A 22,543-nucleotide genomic window follows, 5' to 3' on the forward strand; every position below is an offset into this window, starting at 1 on the left:
GGGCGCAATTCAACTACTGGGATTGGAAACTAACATTAACTGTTTACTCTGAGAAACTGGGCTGACATTTGCCAGTTTAATCAATGTGGCTTATTTCAGATAAACATCAATCAGTTCCAATTCTAGAGCGCTTCAATGAAATTTGAATGCTGCTCTATAGTTCTAATAATGATTTCCTGTCATATCACTAATAGAATAACTTGAAAAACAAAAGGCTTATTGCAGCATAACCAGTTTTTCTTTCTAGTGTTCAAATCCCTGGAGGGAGGTATGAAGCAATCTATCCTTCCTGGACTCTATCAGTAATTCCCAGTAATTCTACAGATTTCAGTCTGTTTCCTATGATGAAATTCAAAGGTAGATTGGATAATAAACTAAATGAAATCTACATATGCATGCAATCCTTTATAAGATGTTTCAGCATTTGATGGTTTCAGAAGTATGTACAGCATTTTTAAACTGCTACGAAGTGTCTCAACTAATGATACATGGTACAGTAGAAACTCTTATAACCTTGTTATTGGCATGTTTCTTCTATATATTGAAATGCCTATCAAACTTTTTTCTAAGTGTTTTTACAATGTGTTATGCAAATCTAATCATTTTGATTAATTTTCTACTCACTTCTAATTAAATGAATTGACTACTTAATTGAGTCTATCAATTTAAATTTGGATGTAAAATTTCATTAGCTTCTATGGAATGCGGGAAGTGAGGTGAGGTAAGGGATACAGAACCATTTCAGCATGGTTAGGGTTGCTGTAGTTAATATCTTGTGCAACAGGAGTGCCCAAGTCACACTCATGCCATCTGAGCCTTATCCATTTTATTCGCTTTTAAGTTCTTTATCTATATTATCCCTCCTCTTCATGTCTGAACAAATAAGGATCAATAGGTTTGTAGAAATTGACTGACTGAATATCTTAACATTTTGGTCAAGAAATGCAATAGCATTATAGGTTCAAAGTTTGGGTGAAGATTTGTAGCTCGGGTGCTCGTTGTTGTGGTTCTGTTCGCCAAGCTGGAAATTTTTGTTGCAAACGTTTCGTCCCCTGTCTAGGTGACATCCTCAGTGCTTGGGAGCCTCCTGTGAAGCGCTTTTCCTCCGGCATTTATAGTGGCCTGTCCCTGCCGCTTCCGGTTGTCAGTTTCAGCTGTCCGCTGTAGTGGCCGGTATATTGGGTCCAGGTCGATGTGTTTGTTGATGGAGTTTGTGGATGAGTGCCATGCTTCTAGGAATTCCCTGGCTGTTCTTTGTTTGGCTTGCCCTATAATGGTAGTGTTGTCCCAGTCGAATTCATGTTGCTTGTCGTCTGCGTGTGTGGCTACTAAGGATAGCTGGTCGTGGGGTTTCGTGGCTAGTTGATGTTCATGGATGCGGATCGTTAGCTGTCTTCTATTTGTCCTATATAGTGTTTTGTGCAGTCCTTGCATGGGATTTTGTACACTACATTAGTTTTGCTCATGCTGGGTATCGGGTCCTTCGTTCTGGTGAGTTGTTGTCTGAGGGTGGCTGTTGGTTTGTGTGGTGTTATAAGTCCTAGTGGTCGCAGTAGTCTGGCTGTCAGTTCTGAAATGCTCCTGATGTATGGTAGTGTGGCTAGTCCTTTGGGTTGCAGCATGTCGAGACTCAGATGCCTTTGATTGACTGTCCAACGTCAACAGCCTGTCCACTGATCTTGGTGATGGAACTCTTCCTGGGGCCTTTAATTGGCTGCTTTGGGGGAAAGTACACGGAGTGAATGTTAGAATCAGAGAATCCTTACAGTGGGAATGCAGGCCATTTGGCCCATCGAGTCCACAGAGACTTTCTGAAGACCATCCTACGATGACTCACCCCATACCCTATCCCGTAACCCTGCATTTCCCATATCTAATTCACCCAAACTACAAATCCAGGAGACCATAAGATGTAGGAGGAAAAAGGCCATTCAGCCAATCGAATTTGCAATTCAAGCATGGCTGATAAATTTCTCGATTCCAATCTCCTGCTTTCTCACTGTAACCATTGCCCCCCCCTTGACAATCAAGAACCTATCTATTTCCATTTTAAATATAATCAATCACTTGGCCTCCACACTGGAGGGATTCTAGACGTAGGAGCAGAATTAGGCCAATCAGCCCATTGAGAGCAGGAAAATTGACGTTTCGGGTAAAAGCCCTTCATCAGGACTGAAGGCAGGCAGCCTCAAGGATGGAGAGATAAGTGGGAGGGGAGGTGGGGCTGGGGAGAAGGTAGCAAAGAGTACAATAGAAGTCCACATTCACCAGTTTCTTCATTCCGCACCCCCCCCCCACCCACCTTACCCCAGTTCCAACCTTCCAGCTCAGCACCATCCTCATGACCTGTCCTACCTGCCAAATGTTTGTTCCCACCTATCCGCTTCACCCTCCTCTCTGACCTATCACCTTCATCCCCACCCCCATCCAACTATTGTACTCTTTGCAACCTTCTCCCCAGCCCCACTCCCTCCCATTTATCTCTCCACCCCGGAGGCTCCCTGCCTTCAGTCCTGATGAAGGGCTTTTGCCCGAAACATCGATTTTCCTGCTGCTTGGATGCTGCCTGACCAGCTGTGCTTTTCCAGCACCACTCTAAATCTAGACTCTGATTTCCAGCATCTGCAGTCCTCACTTTTGCCATTCAGCCCATTGAGTCTGCTCTGCTGTTCAATCATGGCTGATAAGTTTCTCAACCCCATTTTCGTGCTTTCTCCCCACAACCCTTAATCCCCTTGATACTATTTCAGTCTTAAATATACTCCATGACCAGACCTCCACAGTCTTTTGTGGCAGTGAGTTTCATAGATTCATCATTCTCTGGCTGAAGAAGTTTCTCCTTATCTCCGTTCTTAAAAAGTCTTCCCTTTTCTCTAAGGCCATACCCTTGGGTCCAGACTGTCCAATGGAAACATCTTCCCAACATCTGCTCTGTCCAGACTTCTGTAAGTTTCAATTAGGTCCCCCTCATCCTTCTAAACTCCATCGAATATAGACCCAGATTCCTCAAATGTTCAGCTTTTCGTTCCTGAGACATTTTTCGTGAACCTCCTCTGATCTTTTTCCAGGCCAGTATATCCTTCCTGAGATCTGGGGCCGAAAACTGTGCACAATCCTCCAAATGTGGTTTGACCAAAGCCTTCTAGAGCCTCAGGAGCACATCCCTGATTTTATGTTCAAGTCCTCTCAAAATAAATGCCAACAGTGCATTTGTCTTCCTAACTATTGAATAAACCTGCAAGTTTACCTTGACAGAATCCTGGACTAGAACTCTCAAATCTCTTTGCACTTCAGACTTCTGCATTTTCCCCCCATTTGGAAAATAGTCCTGTCTCTATTCTTCCTAGCAAAGTACATGACCTCACACTTTCCCACGTTGTACTCCATCTGCTGCTACTTTGCCCACTCTCCTAACCTGTCCAAATCCTTATGTAGCCTCCCTGCCTCTTCAATACTACCTGTCCCTCTACCTATCTTTGTATTGTCTGCAAACGTAGCCAGAGTGCCCTCAGTTCCTTCATCTAGATCATTAATTTATGAAGTGAAAAGTTGTGGTCCCAAAACTGACCCTGGACTGTGGGCAAATTAGCATGACCAATCCACCTAACCTGCATATCTTTGGAATGTGGAAGGAAACTGGAGCACCCGGAGAAAATCCTCATAGGCACTATACCTGGGATCAATCTTTCTCTGGATTACCTCCATTGCTAGTGCATCTTTTCTTCGACAAGTGAACTAAAACTGTTCACAGTAATTCAACTTTGGGCTGACCAGTGCCTTTTATAGCATTAGCAAGACATCCCCATTTTTTTATCCTCCATTTCCTTTCAAATGAAGGGCAAACAGTCCACATGCCTCCCCCATTTTCAGACCTCCACAGCCTTTTGGCTGAATGCCAGGTTTTTGTGATTAATGCACAAGGACCCTCAAATCCTTCAATGATGCAAATTTCTGCAATCTCTTCCAATTCAAATAATATTCAGCTCTTCTTTTCTTCTTGACAAAATGCATAACCTCGCATTTTCCCACGTAATATTCCACCTCCCAAGTTTTGTCCACCCACTTAACGTGTCTCTACCTCTTTGTAGAATCCTCATGCCACCCTCACTACTCGATTTCCCACCTACGTTTGTATCATCTGAAAACTTGGCAAGAGTGCATTCACTTCTGTCATCCGAGTTATTAATATAGATTGTAACTATTCAATGTTGCATGCAATGCTTTCTCAAGGTTGTGTGCACTCTGCGATCTGGTTGGCGTGTCGTTTGCAGCATCCACTTCCGGTTAGGTTCGCACATGGACCTTGGGACTCCTGCAGACGGACAAAAATAGTCAGATGGAATGCTGGTTGCATTTCTATACTTTGTCTCTCTCTCTCTCTCCCTGTCTATCTCTCTCACTGACCATTGTCTCTCTTCCTTGTTTTTTGATCTTTTTATTCCCCAAAGATACAAAACAATGCAATAATTTATAAAACCATAATTACTGCTCCTGGAATTCAAGGAAATCAGCTCCAACACCTCAAATACCTCAAAAAAAAAGGAGTAGCTCTTCCAGCCACATTTTTTTTTGTCATCCTCCATCTTGGATTACCCAGAATCATGGAGTGGGTAAATCGACAAAAGTCTTTTCCCTGGCGTGGGGGAGTCCAGAATTAGAGGGCATATGTTTAGGTTGAGAGGGGAAAGATATAAAGGGGATATAAGGGGCAACTTTTTCACGCAGAGGGTGGTACATGGATGGAATGAGTTGCCAGAAGAAATGGTGGAGGTTGGTGCAATTATAACATTTTAAAAGGCATCTGGATAGGTATATGAATAGGAAGGGTTGAGAGGGATATGGGCCATGTGCTGGCAAATGGGACGAGATTAGTTTAGGATATCTGGTTGGCATGGACAAGTTGGACCAAAGGGCTTGTTTCCATGCTGTACATCTCTCTGACTCGTATAGCAGCATGTCATTGGGAATAGTATTAGGAATGACTGAGATGGGGACAAGGGTGTCATAGAGAAAGCAGTTGGTATTTTTGTGTGCTTGGCATTCAAACCAAAAGTCCATAAGAAGACCAGGGAATGTTGCCTCTGCAAAGCTAAGTTTGTTTTTTTTAAAAATGAAACTATATTTATTCAGAAGTCAAGAGGGACAGGGTTTGCCTTTTTCATTAAATTTTCAGGAAGCTGTTTGCCACACCTTACACTCCCCACTGCTAATTAAATCCTTCTCCCTCTCTTGTGTAGCTTGCCTAATTTCCCAAAATCGTACTTTATGCAAAAACCGCCATACTTACTGCTTAATATATACCTACATAATATTTTCACATGAGTTTCTGCTCCCTTTCTGATCTCTCTACTTACAGCTGTGCCTCTGTCGTCATTATTACATGATCATTGACATCACCATGATGTATCTTTCTAGTGTTAAACCAATTACTCTACATCTCCCCAAGTCTTATCCCTGTCACATTTGCATTTGTGTCAAACATCAGAGGTTTGATGTCTGTCAACTTCCCGATCTGGTTCGGATTTGCTTTTGTAGATTGAGGATGTTCTGCACTCTCCCAATCACTGCAAGTATCCTTCTCTTGGTTGGCTACAGAGCTAATTGTTGAGCTTTCTTCTTCTCTTTCTAAGCAGTAAGCTCCAGTTTCTTTTGTTCTTCTGTTAAGCATATTAAGCCCATATGGTTTCTCCCCATGCTACCAGTTTCAGGCTAGGTTGTTCCTTTGCTTTTCACCTTAGTTTCTTGTGGTCATTTTCTGTAAGTGGAGATGTTAATGTGTTTGAAAGAGGTGGAAGCTGTGGTTTCAATCTTCTACCCATTCGTGACTCCAATGGTGATGATCCATTCTGTAGCAGTGAGGAGCAAACAATTGAGGAAGATTGAGGTCTCCATTTTTCTTCTGCAAAGCTTTAATTGCACATACACCTCTCGCAGCTTTTCCATTTGCTTAAGGTTAATGAGCTGAATGAGTGATATGCATAATATCATACTCACTCATTTGTAAATTGTGGTTCTTTTTCTGGTGTGACAATATCTGGGATATCATGTGTAGATCAAATTCTTCTGAGGTATTCATTGTCTGCAGCTACTGAGATGTGATACAAATGATTGACTTCAATCCACCTTGAATAGCAATCTATACCAATAATGAAGACTTCTACAGTAAGCTGAGCTTTTCGGCTTTGCAATCTAACTGTCAGGGCAAACATGCGTGATGGTGACTGACTCTCCACCAAGCTGGAGAATCGCAGGACTCGACATTGAAGTCCCACCTCGCTAGAAGCTGCCAGGCAATTGGAGTCCAGCTCTGATTTCTGATTGTGAGAGATCATTGCTGGATGTCTGGTCTTCAGAGGGATCCAAAGATGAGAAGATCATTTTCTTTTGGGACTCACGAGGTGGGGTCACAGATAGGAATCCAGAGACTTGGAGGCAACAGCGGGGTTGGGGAAAAGGGGTTGGCTTTCTATCGCCACCTCCTTGTTTACCGATTCTTTCCTTTTTATTAAGCCTATACTGGGACAAATGGAGAACCACCAATAGGACAGACAGGTTGACCTAACAGGTCGTTATTTTTCTCACTTGCTCGGATGTTGGGTAACTGGGCTGGTGGCAAGTTGAGAGTTATATGCAGCTATGAGTTCACAACATAAGGCCTTAATTTACTGTCAAACCAAGGATTAGCTGAGGTGACAAGCAGATGACCAGTATCTCCAACTAACCCAATTCTTTGTCCTCTTGTCTTCCACTTCAATAGAGGCAGAGTCATGCCTTCTACTTGAAGTAATCCATTACAGGTAATCCCAGACCTTGATGAGAAATAAGAAGGTTATTATGGTTTACTTTGTTCTTGGTTTTTTACTACATGAGGAATGCAGTTAAAAATCATTTCATTGAGAGAATGTGTGATACCTGACTACCAGACTGACTTCGAACCTTCTCATACCTAATTACTTACTGACATTGTTCCCCTACACTTTGTAATTCTCAAATGTCTTTGCAGGCCATTTTTGAGGAATCGCAGGTAGAAGAACTCTTTGTATGACTGATCTTTAATCGAAAACTACTAAAAAGTAAAGTCACCATAGTCCTGCTCTCTTATTAGAGAGAACTGGTGGTAGTTTAACCTAAGGGTCACCACACCTCAGATGAGGGGAAAAGTTGTGAAGGAGAGTCCTTCATGGTAACATCAACCAGTGTGGAAATTGTATAGACACTGTTGGCATCATTTTGCATCATAAGCCAGCTATTCAACTAACTGAGCTAATCAGCACACTGATCAACATGTGCAGATCTTCTGAGTAGCTGCCTTGTAGCTTAAAGGGAACATAGGTCCCATTACATAATCTGAAAATGTTTTATGCCAATATTACTTCTAAGACTTCTTTTGTTGTTGTGGTGTAATGTTGTCTCTCTCTATCAATAATCACAGTAGACTAACCTTCGTTGACCTTCTTCCTGCACTTGTCCTGGAAGAAAATCATGAGGGCCAAAGATAGGATAAATAGACAAGGTCTTTTCCCTGGGGTGGGGGAATCCACAACTAGAGAGCATAGTTTTAGGGTGAGAGGAGAAAGATATAAAAGGGACCTAAGGGACAACATTTTCACGCAGAGGGTGGTGCGTGTATGGAGTGAGCTCCCAGAGGAAGTAGTGGAGGCTGGTACAATTGCAACATTTAAAAGGCATCTGGATGGGTGTATGAATAGGAAGGGTTTGGAGGGATATGAGCCATGCTGGCAAGTGAGACTAGATTAGGTGGGGATATCTGCTCAGCATGGACGAGTTGGACAGAAGGGTCTGTGCTATACATCTCTATGACTGTACTATTGTCAGTAAATGTGGATCTTATGGTGTCAAGATTTCCTGAAGAGGTTAGGAGTTGTTTAATCTTTCCAAAATCATTTTTGCTGGTCCAAATTGGAATGCCATTGTTAATCCTGCTGTAAACGTTATCTCAAGGGCTCGCTGAATCACGAAAGTTTGACAGGAATTAACCTGTTTGATTTGCCATACCAAAGAATCTTTGATGTTCTTTGCTATTCCTCATTTACAGAAATTCTCTTATAGCTTTTGCTTTTGAGAAAACCACAGTAATTGCAATGACATGAATGACTTGGCAAACTCAGATTAACCTTTTCATAACTATCTCTGACTCTTTTTGGTTTATAGATCCATCTATCAATAAATCACATTTTTGGCAAATTACACCCTCGATGCCTTCTAATATGTTGGATGTAATTCTCTGAAAAAAATTCTGGAGGGAAATAATTTCAAATCCATTAAAACAATAGTGTCAAAGAGATGTTATGAATGTAACTTGCAATCCAGATTTTGTTTGTTGTCCAGACATAACTGCCAGAATCCAGTGTTCACATCAAGTTTGATAAATTGAGCATTCTTGACTAGTTTTGTTTAGCTTTCATACAATGAGGCTATTGGGTGAATCCTTGCATCCCACTATTGAGATAAGCACAAGCAGATTCTCCCAGAGCCATTTGGTTTTGAGATCTTAACCATCTTTGGACCCCATCTTGTTGCCAAAGTGACCGATGGACTGAACCTTTGGTGCATAGTTTCTATTTTGACATTCACTTTGTCTAAGAGTAGCAGACAAGCCTGGCTTGTGGAGTAAATAAGCAATTTGGTTTAATGTAACCTCATAGAGAAACATGATAATTGGTTTTATAATTGACACAATTCCTCCTGAAATTTCAATAACTCACTTTGCAATTCATTCATAGGTATGACGTTAACAAACTCATCAACTTTTGAGGTTAATCTCAACTTTAATCATGCCTTTCTACTTAGTAGAGAAAATTCTTTATTCTGAATAACAGAGATTCAAAGATTGCTAATTGTTTCCACTGGAGTTTTCTTATGATTGAGCCTTTTACTTGTGTTGAAGTTCCTCCAGGACCATGTAAGTTAATGTGTGATGCTTCTAATGTAATTTGTTTGAGCTATTTAACTTGAGCTGATAGTACTGAAACATTAGCTCCTTGATCTAATTTAAAATCATCTAGTTTGTCCATCAACTTCTAATCAATCCAGGTCTTAATACTTGTTTTCAGTATCATTTTTTTTCCCCCAGGAAAGTCTTGGACTGTTCATTTTGGTTATTCAAACACTTGCTTTAGGGATTGGCCGTCTGCTTGTGAGTCACCAATTAGTTAATAGCTTTGGTGCTACGCTCCCATTCTTGGACGTTCTTCCTGGTCGTGTGGCCTTTTGGTTTGCTTTTCCTCTTTTTGATGGACCAAAACTTCTTGCCCTTTTGAGGCCTACACATTGAATTGCCTCACTCAATTTCTTCCACAAGCCTTCAGTTTTGACTCAAAATCATGCCCACTTTTGCTTCCTGAGCTCAGTTTGCTTCATGAATTGACTTGATTTCTCCAGTATTAAAAAGTCTCTCCTCCAGGAGGTTCGATAACATCTCATCTGCAGTCTTGACAATGGTTCATCAGGAATTAATGCTATTCTTAAATTTTCCTAAGTGCAGGTCTCCATCAAATGATAAAGATCATTAATAAAAAAATCTATTCTTTCACCTGACTTTTTCTTTCTAACTATTAAACTTTGTTTGTTCAATAATTACATTCCAACTAACACTGATAAATGAGCAAAGTGTCTATATTGCCACTTGAGACTAAGTTATAATCTCATCAATGCCCTGTCTTGTTAATACATCATTAGCAATGGTAACAGCATAGAATAAATACTGCTCTCCACTTTCTGGTTTTTCCTGTCCATGCATAAAGTAATTCTGTATCTGGTGAACCTTCTCTTCTATTCCACGGCATGTTGTGTCACTCTGGTGGGAATGCTAGGTTAGATTCCACGTTTCTTGTCAGCCCTGGGAGAATTATTGCATTTCCTGCTGTGCCTGTACCTCTGTTCACGACTTTGAGTCTTTGTTCCTTGCTGCCTGGTCTCTGAGTCTGTGGTCCAACTCACTGTTGCTGGCATTATGTGCTTCCTGACATCTTCATAAGTCTTAAGTTTTTTGGTTTACTTTCTTAACCTTGAGATTCTCTTCACAAATGTTTGCTTTTGCGCCGTTGCTGTGCTTTTGTTGTGTAATCGAGTTTGGGGTTGTTTAATCTCCCAAAGGTTGCTGCCTTGAGTCTTCTATTTCAAGACTCTTTATTTACAGCTGATGTACAGATACATCATACCCTCATGAAGATCCTGCCTCCTCCAAACTTTCAACCGACTCAAGTGATTCTGACATTATTATTTCATCACCAATATTTACAACTTTGATATTAACTCCATTATTCTACACACCCTCTCTGGTGAACTGTGGAGAGCCAAGTTGAGTGCATTTCTGGTTCTGAAGTTTGGAAATATATCAGCCATGATTCAATAGGGGAGCAGATTCGATGGTCTAAATGGTGTAATTCTGCTTATATATCTAATGGTCTAAGTATTCTAAACTAAACATTAACTTGGACAGTGAAGTGAGACCTCAAACTCTAGAACTGAGCTAACAAGTTCATCTCAAAGACAGATGGACAGCCAGTCAGTTATTTCGGTTGTCCATTAAAGCTTCTATTTGAGTCAAGTTTAGCAGGCTTAATGCAGATCCCAATGGATGTGAGGCCAATGTCCGAAATGTCCTTCCAATACAAGGCAATTGGATCTAATTGGACAATCTTACTCTTTGAAGGTTCGCTTATCTGGAAAGGGAAACTAATGTATATGCTGTGCTTGGGAGTGGGGTGTGGCTGGCGCATATTGAGAGTGAGCTTTGCCAACTGCTCAAACTTACACGATTTTGATCCAGCAATGTCATAATGTCGACACTTCATGCTTCCTCCATCAGGCTGATGTGTGAACAGTGAGCTAGCAAGGATGACAGACCATCAGAGATATTCAACTCAGTGGTGGTGGGCAACCAATAGATTGCAGTATTACTGCTGATACTGAAACATCCACTCATCATGAAATTGAGTGTGGGCCTCCCACATTTTGGTTAAATCCTATTACTGGTAGCTGACAATAGGACAGTCTGCTTACCTTTAAAGGTTTAGTCATAAAAAAATTGCAAAATGTTCCTGACAGTCCTTTGCACTCCTGTGAAATTTAGCTATGCAGTGGTTGAGTGCGCCTGTGGTTGGTGCAAAGTTAAAACAGCATGAAGCTAACTCCTGAAGGCAGTCTTACATCATCCGACCTATACCACGCGTTGAAAGTTCCCTAAAACTAATTGAGGATTAGCTCAGGCATGCATTACTCATGAAAATATGCTTGCAGCAGCCCCAAGAATGAAATTGTTACATCGTTAATAGCAGCAAGAGTTCGCTTAATGATTTTCATTCTTTTTTACTCATATACTGTTAAAATAGAATTGAAACAACTATTCGGATAACATGAGGGAACACCACACTACATCTGACCTGTGCCAAACATGACAATCTTGATGCTGTCACTGAGTACAAAGTAATAAAATATTCACTCTACAGTTCCACTCCATCAGTCACACACCTCGACCAACACTAACGCATGCACGCACACACTCGAACACAAACATTTTCCAAAAACTGAAAAAGAAAGAGAATTTTTCTCACTAATTACTTATCCACAAAGCTCCTGCCACTGTGGTGCACAATTAGCTATTCTGAGCCAAAAAGTCTGCAGAAGGCATGTACAGGGAAAAGTGTAAACTGTACCATATCTAGCATTTAAGTTCTTTTGAAGGCTGATATATGATACTCCCTGATGGCCCTGTAACTACCAGATATAATTTGATGCACCATGTCTAAAAGCCACAAAACATGATTGCTTTGAAAGTGTGCATTCATTTATTTAGCTGTAAACTTGTGAGACCAGCTGCGGAATTTCCTACAGCACGACTGTCTGGAGTGGGAGGGAATGAGGGAATTAACTCTTCCAGCACCATCACTGTAATACGTCGTAAACTCTCTTTTTGAAATTTATGGCTTGGTCAACAGAATGACATTCGAGAGCAGCAACTTGAATTTTCATGACACTTTTAGCTCAAAGCTAAAAATGTCTCCAAGGTGATTCACAGATAGAAGATAGATGTGTGGTGATGGGAAGAGAAATTAAGATGCCAACCAAAAATTTAGCCAACAAATAGGAATGTAAGGAGCCATTAAGGGAAAACAGTTAGATGGAAAATAATAGGTAAGTAGGTGAGGAATTCAAACAGTCGGTTTAGGTTAGCTAAAGGATTTGCCACTGGGAATAGGGTAAGTGGAGAGGGAGGCCACAAGACAAGGGGTTTTATCGTCTGGAGATTTTGCCAGATGGATAGAATGGTGAAGATTGGGAAGGAAGACCAATTTATTAGCATTTAGCAGTGTTGCAGCTACAGAAGAAAGCAAATCATTCATCCAATCTTTAAAAAGCTCCAAATTGCCCCATGTTATCTTACTAATAGATAGGCCATAGATTGCAAGCCTCCCCCTCTTTAACATTCCTCATGCTATTATTTTCAGTTCATTTTTTTTGTAACACAGGGGTTCTATCAGAGAGTAATGCATCTTGAAAGTGAAAAATGCAGCACAGGATAAGATTAAGGATACCTCTGACATGCCTTATTCATCTATGATACACATCTTTGTGTTGATTATTGATTACCTTGTTTCCTATTGTTGAATTAATTACTACAGATGATGCAGTATTCAAAGTGCTGAAATTAGAGCTCTGCTGAAATTTATTGCCGATGAGGGCCGCAAAAGACATCAAGGATATCTCAGCAATGACGGTGAGTTATGGGGTTCTTTCACAAGTGTGAATGACACAGGCACTTGTGAGTTATGATACTCCTCCTGCAGAAGTGAAAGACCGTCTGGACCTCCCTGTCACCAGTGAGATAATCTGTTTATTCTGGGATGAAGGGAGGGGGAAGGGGTTGATGAGATGATCTCTAGGGAAGACAGTTAAATGGTAATTCACACGTAGAATAACTACCATTCTTTTGTACATAAAGCAGAATTGTCAGTTACCCTGAAAATAAACAATGTTTTCTAATTTGTTAGATTAATCTATTTCTTCTTCTATTTTTGGGGGAAAAAAATGGGATTTCTAACTGATTAATATCCAGCCACAAACTATATTGTTGACTGAATTTTGTGGCCTATCAGCCAAGTAGTAAACTAATTAAAAAGCTTTGCATTTTATAATAATTGACTTTCCACTATTTATGACATTTTGAACACAGACCTTTTTTTATGACAGCACCCACATCTGATAAATTACAATAACTTGCCTTGACATTTGCTGCTGGGCTATTCACACACATTAATCAGCACTGCTTTGTTTTCACATTTTTTAAATCTTTTCTGTCACTTTTTTTTAATTTCCAGCCAAACACCGGCTATCAGATAAGTGATTGAAGGTGTTGATAAGAGGATTGTGATTGAGTTTTTTTTCCTCTCTCTCCACTCCTTGCTTTCATTCCTGGGCTTTGTGCAGGGGACAGAGTGTCCACTGAATCCTTACCCTGGAGCAGAATTTTTTTTAAAAGGGCAAAGATATTCTCAGGGCCTGAGGACAGGCCAAAAAGGTCAAGCATCTCACAGACCCTTTTTAGCCTCTTTGTCCAACCCTAGACTGAGTTGCCCTTGATAGTTAGAGGGCACTGTGGGGTCTTTTCTTCAAGCTGTAAACAGCCAGAGGAAATCCACAGTGAGATGAGGAGTAAGGTTTGATCCCATCATTGTTCGCCAGAAAGCCCATGTTTACTTTGCATGCAATGTCCAATTGTATTGTGTTTTGTATGCAACATATCTAAGATCAAATGGTTAAGAATAGATATTGGTGGCAAGTTTGCAAGACACGTGTTGTAAAAATCCTCTGTCCTCTTCAACTGAACTGTAGATCCTGATTAATACTTAAAAAACACAATCTTGAGCTTCCATCAGAAATGTCACAGAATTCAACACTTCAGTCAATCCTATTGATATTATTTGATACTTCCAATTTCCAGACATTATTTTCTATGGATAATTTGAGCACTCAGCCAATGCAGAATTCATGCTGAAATGTTTACACTGCAGTTTTAAATTGTCCCTTTGATTGTTTTGGTTTCTATTTAACCACAAGTCTGATTTATAATTAAAGTGTATTTGAAAATGGTGTATATTACAAATATATTCAGTACTTTATCCGAACAGGTCTTTTTTAAATTTTTCAAAACTTTCTTGAAATATGTCTTGGTGCAAATACTCAAATGTTTTAATACATGAGACATGTCCATTGTCATGCTATGCAAAGGTACGGTTTATACCACTCTATATGGAGGACCCATTATCACTCTGGGTGAATGCCCAAGATAACGTGAAGCTAGGTTCAACTAGTGGCATGTGTCGATCACAGCAGAGCGCAGAGAGGTCAGATTAACTGGATTTACCAATTTTGTTTTTTTGAATGAGCACAAAGGATTTTTGTTAGGACAACAGTTGAATATAAAAAATGATCTCCAAGTTGTGAATTATTAAAGAAGGGGAAAGATCAGGGAAGGCTTGTGCACTCGAATATTACTCTGTGACTCCCTCTGTCAAGAGTATTGATGTGGATGTCAGGCTACCATTCTGATGTGCTCCAGAAACATTGACGCCAAGGCACACCATGCAAAAACAACTTTGACCATAAGACCATCAGGAAGTGGACAGCATGCAGCATCCTTGAGACCGTTCGGAGAAAGGAGAGGGCAGATCCTGTGAAGTGGTTCCCTGTGCAGACTGTCAGTCATCTTACAGAATGCCTCATCATCATCAGAATTTTCCAACAAGCACCAGGACATTGCTTGGCTGGTGACGAGAAGGGCTCTGCCTGTGAGATCCTTTATGCATGCCCGGACTCTCTGCACCACCGCACACTGCCCTCAAAGCGGCTGTGGAGGGGGCGAGACTGTCCACACACCTCCTTCTGGAATGTGCCTATGCGAAGGACGTCTGCAGACAGATGCAGTGGTGTTTGTCAAGGTTTGTCCCAAGTAGTTCCGTGATGTGGGACTCTGTGCTCTATGGTCTGTTCCCTGGGATGTACACCAAGACAAACATCAACTGTGCCTGGAGGATCATCAACTCGGTGAAAAACGCTCTTTGGTCTGACCGAACCTTGTTGGCCTTCAGTTGAAGGAGTTGACCCTGACTGAGTGTTGCAAACATCCACATTCCAAGGTCCAGGACTATGTGCCGAGGGACATGCTAAAGCTTGGGGCAGCCACTGCTAAGGTGTGGTGGGGAAAGATCACCGTGTAGGGTCCTTTTGCCGAAGAATAACAGGGTCCATTCAGTAATAGGGCCCCGCTGATGCCTCAGCTAAATGCCAAGAGGTTGGATGATTAACATAGAGAATTGTGAACATTGACTCAATTTGATCTGGGAAAATAAAGACAGTCTACATTTGAATGGCATCATCAACTGTACATGCACCAAAGATTTCTATGAATAAAGTATATTTTTGATAATAAAAAAAATCCAGTTCCTGAGTCAAGGGACTGACAATTGACTGATGTTCAGGGCAGGGAATGTTTGAATCAGGAAGTGTTTTAAGAAAGTGAGGATGAGGGGTTTTCGGTAATCTAGTGAGACTAGTTGACATTGTTCTCGGAGCAGAAAAAGTTAACGGGAACTTTATTTGAAGTGTTCAAAATTATGGATAATAGGATAAACTAAAATAATGAACTTTCTTTTCCTTTGTTCAAATGATATGAGCACCTCTGAATGGGCCAGCATCTATTGCAAATCCCTAATTTGCAAGAGGGTGGTTAAATTTTTAGGATTATAGGTGGGCAAAACCAGGTTAGGACATTAGTAACCAGATAAAAATCGAAAGAACCGTGGAAACTCAAAATCAGGAAAAAAAAATGAAGTTGCTGGAAAAACTCATCAGGTCACCGAACCCGAAACGTTAACTCTGATTTTTCTACGCAGATGCTGCTGGACCTGCTGAGCTTTTTCAACAACTTCTGTTTTTGTTGGTGAACCAGATGTATTTTCATGACAATCACCAGTGTTTATATAGTCACCTCTACACTGAAGACTTCTTCTGGATTTTTGTTGAATTTTAATTTTCATCATTTGTGACAAAAGGATTCAAACCCCTGTTCCCAGCACATTGCTGGGCATCTGGATTGTTAGTCCAATGACTACACCACTGCCACCACTCCCCATTTGGAAGGTCAGACACCAGATGACACGTTGATAATGAGTAAAATACTGAGGAAATGTGAAGAAATGCTTTTTACGTATCGCCTTATGTATCTGGAAGGCACTGCTTGAAACGATGGTGAAAGTAGACTCAGTGCTTCAGTGCAAAGGGAAATGGGTTTGTAATTGAAAAGGTAATATTTGAAGTGCTATGGGGAAAAAGCAGAAAGAGGGTGTTACTAATTTGGCGTGTCTTTTAAAGAACCGACATGAGCATGACAAATGGCCTACTTCTGTACAAATTCTCTGATAATTATACAAGAACGTGATTTTTTAAAATATGATTCAGTCAGGTCTGTTCAAAACAATTTCTCTCTGTATGTGGCCGCACTTGGACTTCAGGACTATTGTTGCTTGTTGTTTGGGTAAAATACTCGTAAATGTAGCCTGTTAACTGGGGCGTGCTGATTGAGCAAGAATAAATGTGCTCTCGTACAGTGTAGAAGTATATTATTCACTTTGTAATTTCAAAAATCAGCTTGTACGCAGTCCACAAAGCAGTTAAAGGTAATTTGACATTTGTTTTGTGCTGGCCTGAAGTCTGCATTTGACATATTCGTGATTTTGTAGCTAATGTGTTTTATCAGTGTCCAAGGAATGCTTGGCATCAGAATGTGCTGACATTTGCCTTTCGTAATTTGACCATAATTATGAAGACCCATAGAAGAGAAAAGAGGGTGTAGAAAGGACAATTACACAAACAATGAGAGGTGTCATATGCTCAAGTGTGGGTTTTGTTTTGACAAATTTGCACTTAGAAGAGAAAAACACCAATCTGCTGTTGACTGAAACTGGGAAACGTTTGTGTGCATTTGCCTATCTGGTGATTAAGTGTAGGAGAGCCACAGTGTTCAATATAGCATGCACGGTCTCATTGCCTTGCCCAGTGTTAACTTCCTTGAGGCTATGTTGGCAGGGTGGGAACATCTGAACATCTACAAGAGATAAGCTGTGTAAAGGCACTAGATAAATATTAGTTATCATAACACAAACAAAAATAATTTGCAGTTGTATGACACCTTTAGTGTAATGTAAGGTGTTCCACAAAAACAATATTAAACAAAATTTTACAGAAGAAAATAATAGGACATGACAATAAGCTTGGTTAAAGGGGTATGTTTTTAAGGACTGGCCTGAGAGCGGAGACAGACAGGACAGTTTAAAGAGCGAAGTTGAGAGATTAGGGCCCAGCTTGTGAATTCTGCTGGCACAAATTGCTGGTTAGGAGAAAGTGAGGACTGCAGATGCTGGAGATCAGAGTCAAGAGTGCGGTGCTGGAAAAGCGCGGCCAGTCAGGCAGCATCCAAGGACCATCCCTCCAGCCCCACCCTACCCCTCCCATTTATCTCTCAGCCCCCTTGGGCCACCACCTCATTCCTGATTGACAGCTTATGCTCGAAACACCAATTCTGCTGCTCCTTGGATGCTGCCTGACCGGCTGTGCTTTTCCAGCACAGCACTCTTTGACAAATTGCTGATTACCTTCCTCTGGAGCATTTATGTTTGGAACACTCACACCATATGGGTTTTTCTATCTATTAATTCCACTGGATAATCCAAGATTGGAGCCATGATCCATTTTGGTATGTAGTGCTGGAAAAAGGGACAATGAAACTTTTGTCCTTCAATTATGACGTTCACTCTTTTATTATGCTGGTAAGGCCACACCTGGAGTACTGTATACAGTTTTGGTCTCATTACTGAAGAAAGAATGTACTGGAACTGGAGGGGGTACATAGGAGGTTCACTAGGTTGATTCTGGAGTTGAGAGGGTTGGCTTGTAGGGACAGATTGAGTAGACTGGGACTATCCTCATTGGGATTTAGAAGAATGAGGGGGGGGATCTTACAGGAACATATCTATTATTTTCATAATTTCATAAGATAAAAACAGGGAGTTGTTTTGACTGGCGAGCAAAACTAGAACTAAGGGACATGACCTCAAAATAAGGGGGAGTAGATTTAGTACTGAGTTGAGGAGGAACTTCTTCTCTCAAGGGTTTGTGAATCTATGGAATTCTCTGCCGAGTGAAGGAATTGAGGCTACCTTGTTGAATGTTTCTAAGGCAAAGATAGATTTTTGTACAGCAAAGGAATTAAGAGTTATGTTGAGTGGCCTCGTAGGTGGAGCTGGATCCATGGGTAGATCAGCCATAATCTTATTGAATGGCAGAGTAGACTTGAAAGGCCAGATGGTCGTCTACTGCTGCTATTTCTTCTGTTCTGTTGTGAGTGAATGAGGCAAATTCAGTTTTATAGTACATGAGACTTTTGAGCAGTGTTTTAGCAATTCTGTCAATTTTACTGTGTAAATTGCAGATCAGAGTTCTTGGCTGAGGAGTGAAATCTGTCCAGAAGTTGGCTACTTCAGTGTATCCAATCCAACTGCCCAAGGAATCTATGCAGTAATCTAGAGTCGCCCTTTTTAAATTTCTCAAAGATGCCAGAGTTGTGGTATTTGTCTTCCTTTAAACTGTGGAGTAGATTCTTCAAGGAGAAAGTGAGGACTGCAGATGCTGGAGAATCTACTGCTGAAAATGTGTTGCTGGAAAAGCGCAGCAGGTCAGGCAGCATCCAAGGAACAGGAGGATCGACGTTTCGGGCATAAACCTTTCTTCAGGAATGAGGAAAGTGTGTCCAGCAGGCTAAGATAAAAGGTAGGGAGGAGGGACTTGGGGGAGGGGTGTTGGAAACCTCCAACCGCCACCAGGACAGAACCCCACTGGTCCTCACCTACCACCCCACCAACCTCCATGTACAGCGTATCATCCGCCGTCATTTCCGCCACCTCCAAACGGACCCCACCACCAGGATATATTTCCCTCCCCTCCCCTATCAGCATTCCAAAAAGACCACTCCCTCCATGATTCCCTCATCAGGTCCACACTCCCCACCAACCCAACCTCCACTCCCGGCACCTTCCCCTGCAACCGCAAGAAATGCAAAACTTGCGCCCACACCTCCCCCCTTACTTCCCTCCAAGACGGGGAGAAAGTGAGGTCTGCAGACGCTGGAGATCAAAGCTGAAACTTTATTGCTGGAACAGCACAGCAGGTCAGGCAGCATCTAGGGAACAGAAGATTCGACGTTTCGGGCACATGCCCTTCTTCATTCCTGAAGAAGGGCATGTGCCCGAAACGTCGAATCTTCTGTTCCCTAGATGCTGCCTGACCTGCTGTGCTGTTCCAGCAATAAAGTTTCAGCTTCCCTCCAAGACCCCAAGGGACACTTCCATATCCACCACAAATTCACCTGCACCTCCACACACATTATCTATTGCATCCGCTGCACCCGATGTGGCCTCCTCTATATTGGGGAGACAGGCCGCCTACTTGCGGAACGTTTCAGAGAACACCTCTGGGACACCCGGACCAACCAACCCAACCACCCCGTAGCCCAACACTTCAACTCCCCCTCCCACTCCACCAAGGACATGCAAGTCCTTGGACTCCTCCATCGCCAGACCATGGCAACACGACGGTTGGAGGAAGAGCGCCTCATCTTCAGCCTAGGAACCCTCCAACCACAAGGGATGAACTCAGATTTCTCCAGTTTCCTCATTTCCCCTCCCCCCACCTTGTCTCAGTCAAATCCCTCGAACTCAGCACCACCTTCCTAACCTGCAATCTTCTTCCTGACCTCTCCGCCCCCACCCCACTCCGGCCTATCACCCTCACCTTGACCTCCCTCCACCTATCGCAATTCCAACGCCCCTCCCCCAAGTCCCTCCTCCCTACCTTTTATCTTAGCCTGCTGGACACACTTTCCTCATTCCTGAAGAAGGGCTTATGCCCGAAACGTCGATTTTCCTGTTCCTTGGATGCTGCCTGACCTGCTGCGCTTTTCCAGCAACACATTTTCAGCAGTAGATTCTTCAGCTAAAGAACAATATAAAAGCACATTTTTTTTCAGAATTAAAATTTTACATGAAATAGAACCACTATTAAACTAAGTCAAGAGGCCAAAGTAACACCGTATTCGGTCTAATATCCAATGTGGCATGATATACCTATTGATCCTGCTGGAGAGTAAAATTGGTCAGGATATGAAGCTAGTGGTGCATTCAATCTCCTGATAGGACATTAGGTTAAAGTTGCATTTATGACTGTTGTGGCGGATATGTTTAATTTATTTGCTCATGGGATATGGGTATCATTGACCAGGCTATTGTTTATTGCCCATCCCTAAACATCCTGCAGAAAGCAGTGTTAAGCTGTCTTCTTGAATAGCTGTAGTGTGTTAAAACCAGAGGTGGCAGCAAAACCTCCCACTCTAACTGGGTTTCAGCAACTCCAGAGTCAGCAGTCCAACCTTGGTATTACCAAGTGAGCAATAGTTAGCTAAAACTACTGCGGAAGGTGGTAGAGCTAAATAGCTGAGACTTTACATTGGATATATACAAGCCACAGGTCTCATATTTTGCAATGCCAATCAAGAGCATGAGTTTCATTATGTACAATTCATAAATGTTAAAATAGTTGGAAAATCAAGATCAATGCATGCATCAATGCCTCCACTGCACATTCAGCGAGAAACAGCAACATTCAGTAATAATTTGTGATAATGCAGTGATTGACTCTGGATTGGTCACCCCAAAGGCGCTGGAAATGAGATGCTCCATTTCAGACCCTCAAATTAGTTTTAAATTCTAATTCTGCTGGTTTGATTTAAGAAAAGCGGAACCTATTTTCTCTCAGGGTCAAACTAAGTATTTACAGTGGGTACCCTGCCCAGACTGGCCCCTTGAATTGGTCACTGGTTGGGAAGAAGGCATTTCTTGCATTACAGGAGCAGCAGCACATAAAGAATTGTTACTACTGCTTTCTGTGTGGCTGGGCATCAAGTTTAATTGTGAACCTTTTCAATTCAGTTGAAAGAAACAAATAGGATAAATGTGTTACTTTTTCAGCTGGAGCTCTAAAGGTGCAGCAGCAATAAGCCAGAGAAGGAGAGCTCCTCATTTAGAAACAAAGGGAAAATGAATCTTCTTTGAAGACTCCCTTCATTCAGACATGCACTGTACACCGCAGCTGCCAAATAACATTTTGGGCACACAAGTTTTTTTTCTAAAACGATATCTTGTTGTCAGGATTTCCACATATGGTCCCCTTAATTTTGTCAACAGTCTCTTGAAGAGCCAGCTTCAGTAGCCAGTGCTGGAGACAAGCCTAAACTCTCATGACTGATTCCCTCTATCACAAATATCAGGATGACTCTATCTATTTGAGATTTTAAAAAAATTATTAGTTTCAGAAGGAGACAGTAGATGAAACTTAGTACAAAATCAAGAGGAACAAGTGGTTCAGGCAAAGGGGTAAGCAGGGATTATAAACCTGTGGACAAAAGCATGAGCTGGAATTGTTCCCTGTACACACTAGGACTGCAGTGATATATACATATAGTATGACTGCTGCTAATGAAGTAAAATATTTTGTGCAGACATTCAGGTCTGTGGAAAACACAACACTGGAAGGGCCGATGCACAGTCATTTAGTGGAGGGCAGAACAACTCCAGACCACATTGCAACAGAATGCTCCAATATTTCTTGTGAAAGTTCAAACTGCTATTATCCAAGATTTGGCTTGCAATTTGCATTAGGCTTTTCAACTTCCTAGTACTGGGTAATCAGCTGTTAGCCAGGGTCATGCTGCCTTCACACTTGTCCAGATCTCTGTCTCCACACAGATCAGTGCAGATGCTGAGGGAGTGTCTGGTTACCTTGGAGTCCAGTCTTCCACCTCATTCTGGCATGATGATTTACTGTACCAATAAAAGCATCATGGCTATCATCAGGGGGCATTCACATAAATACACTTTCAAGATATCCAATCGTATATTTTTGGAGAATCAGAGGTTTTCTACAGACCTTGAGAGATCGATTTGGAGAAATGTTTTTGGTGTTTATCTGAAAATGAATATTGTGACTTCTCATCTATTTCCTTACCCACACTTATTTAAGACATACTTGTACTATCAACAATGCAGATCAGAAAATCAGTTTATCCACACAGTCCATAGCTCTGAAATTAACATATTGGTCAAAATCCAAACAGACACAGAGTTATACTTCGAGTCATAGAGTGATAGAGATGTACAGCATGGAAACTGACCCTTCAGTCCAACTTGTCCATGCCGACCAGATATCCCAACCCAATCTAGTCCCACCTGCCAGCACCCAGCCCATATCCCTCCAAACCCTTCCTATTCATATACCCATCCAAATGCCTCTTAAATGTTGCAATTGTACCAGCCTCCACCACATCCTCTGGCAGCCTGTTCCATACTCGTACCACCCTCTGCGTGAAAAAGTTGCCCCTTACGTCTCTTTTATATCTTTCCCCTCTCACCCTAAA

The 22,543-nt window shown here is 41.6% G+C and overlaps 1 long non-coding RNA gene across 1 annotated transcript in view; it reads left to right on the top strand.

Moving 5' to 3' along the window:
• The first annotated feature begins 418 nt into the window (after positions 1-418).
• LOC148138639 (uncharacterized) overlaps positions 419-22,543 on the top strand; it is a 151,022-nt gene continuing 128,897 nt past the window's right edge. Inside the window, exons 1-2 of the long non-coding RNA XR_015753730.1 lie at positions 419-491; positions 12,645-12,739. This is a non-coding gene — a long non-coding RNA (uncharacterized LOC148138639). The remainder of the gene's footprint in view (positions 492-12,644; positions 12,740-22,543) is intronic.

The sequence above is a fragment of the Chiloscyllium plagiosum genome, unplaced genomic scaffold (genome assembly GCF_037043375.1).
Source record: "Chiloscyllium plagiosum isolate Xiang-an unplaced genomic scaffold, Cpla_swu_hap1 HiC_scaffold_39, whole genome shotgun sequence".
Lineage (NCBI taxonomy): Eukaryota > Metazoa > Chordata > Chondrichthyes > Orectolobiformes > Hemiscylliidae > Chiloscyllium > Chiloscyllium plagiosum.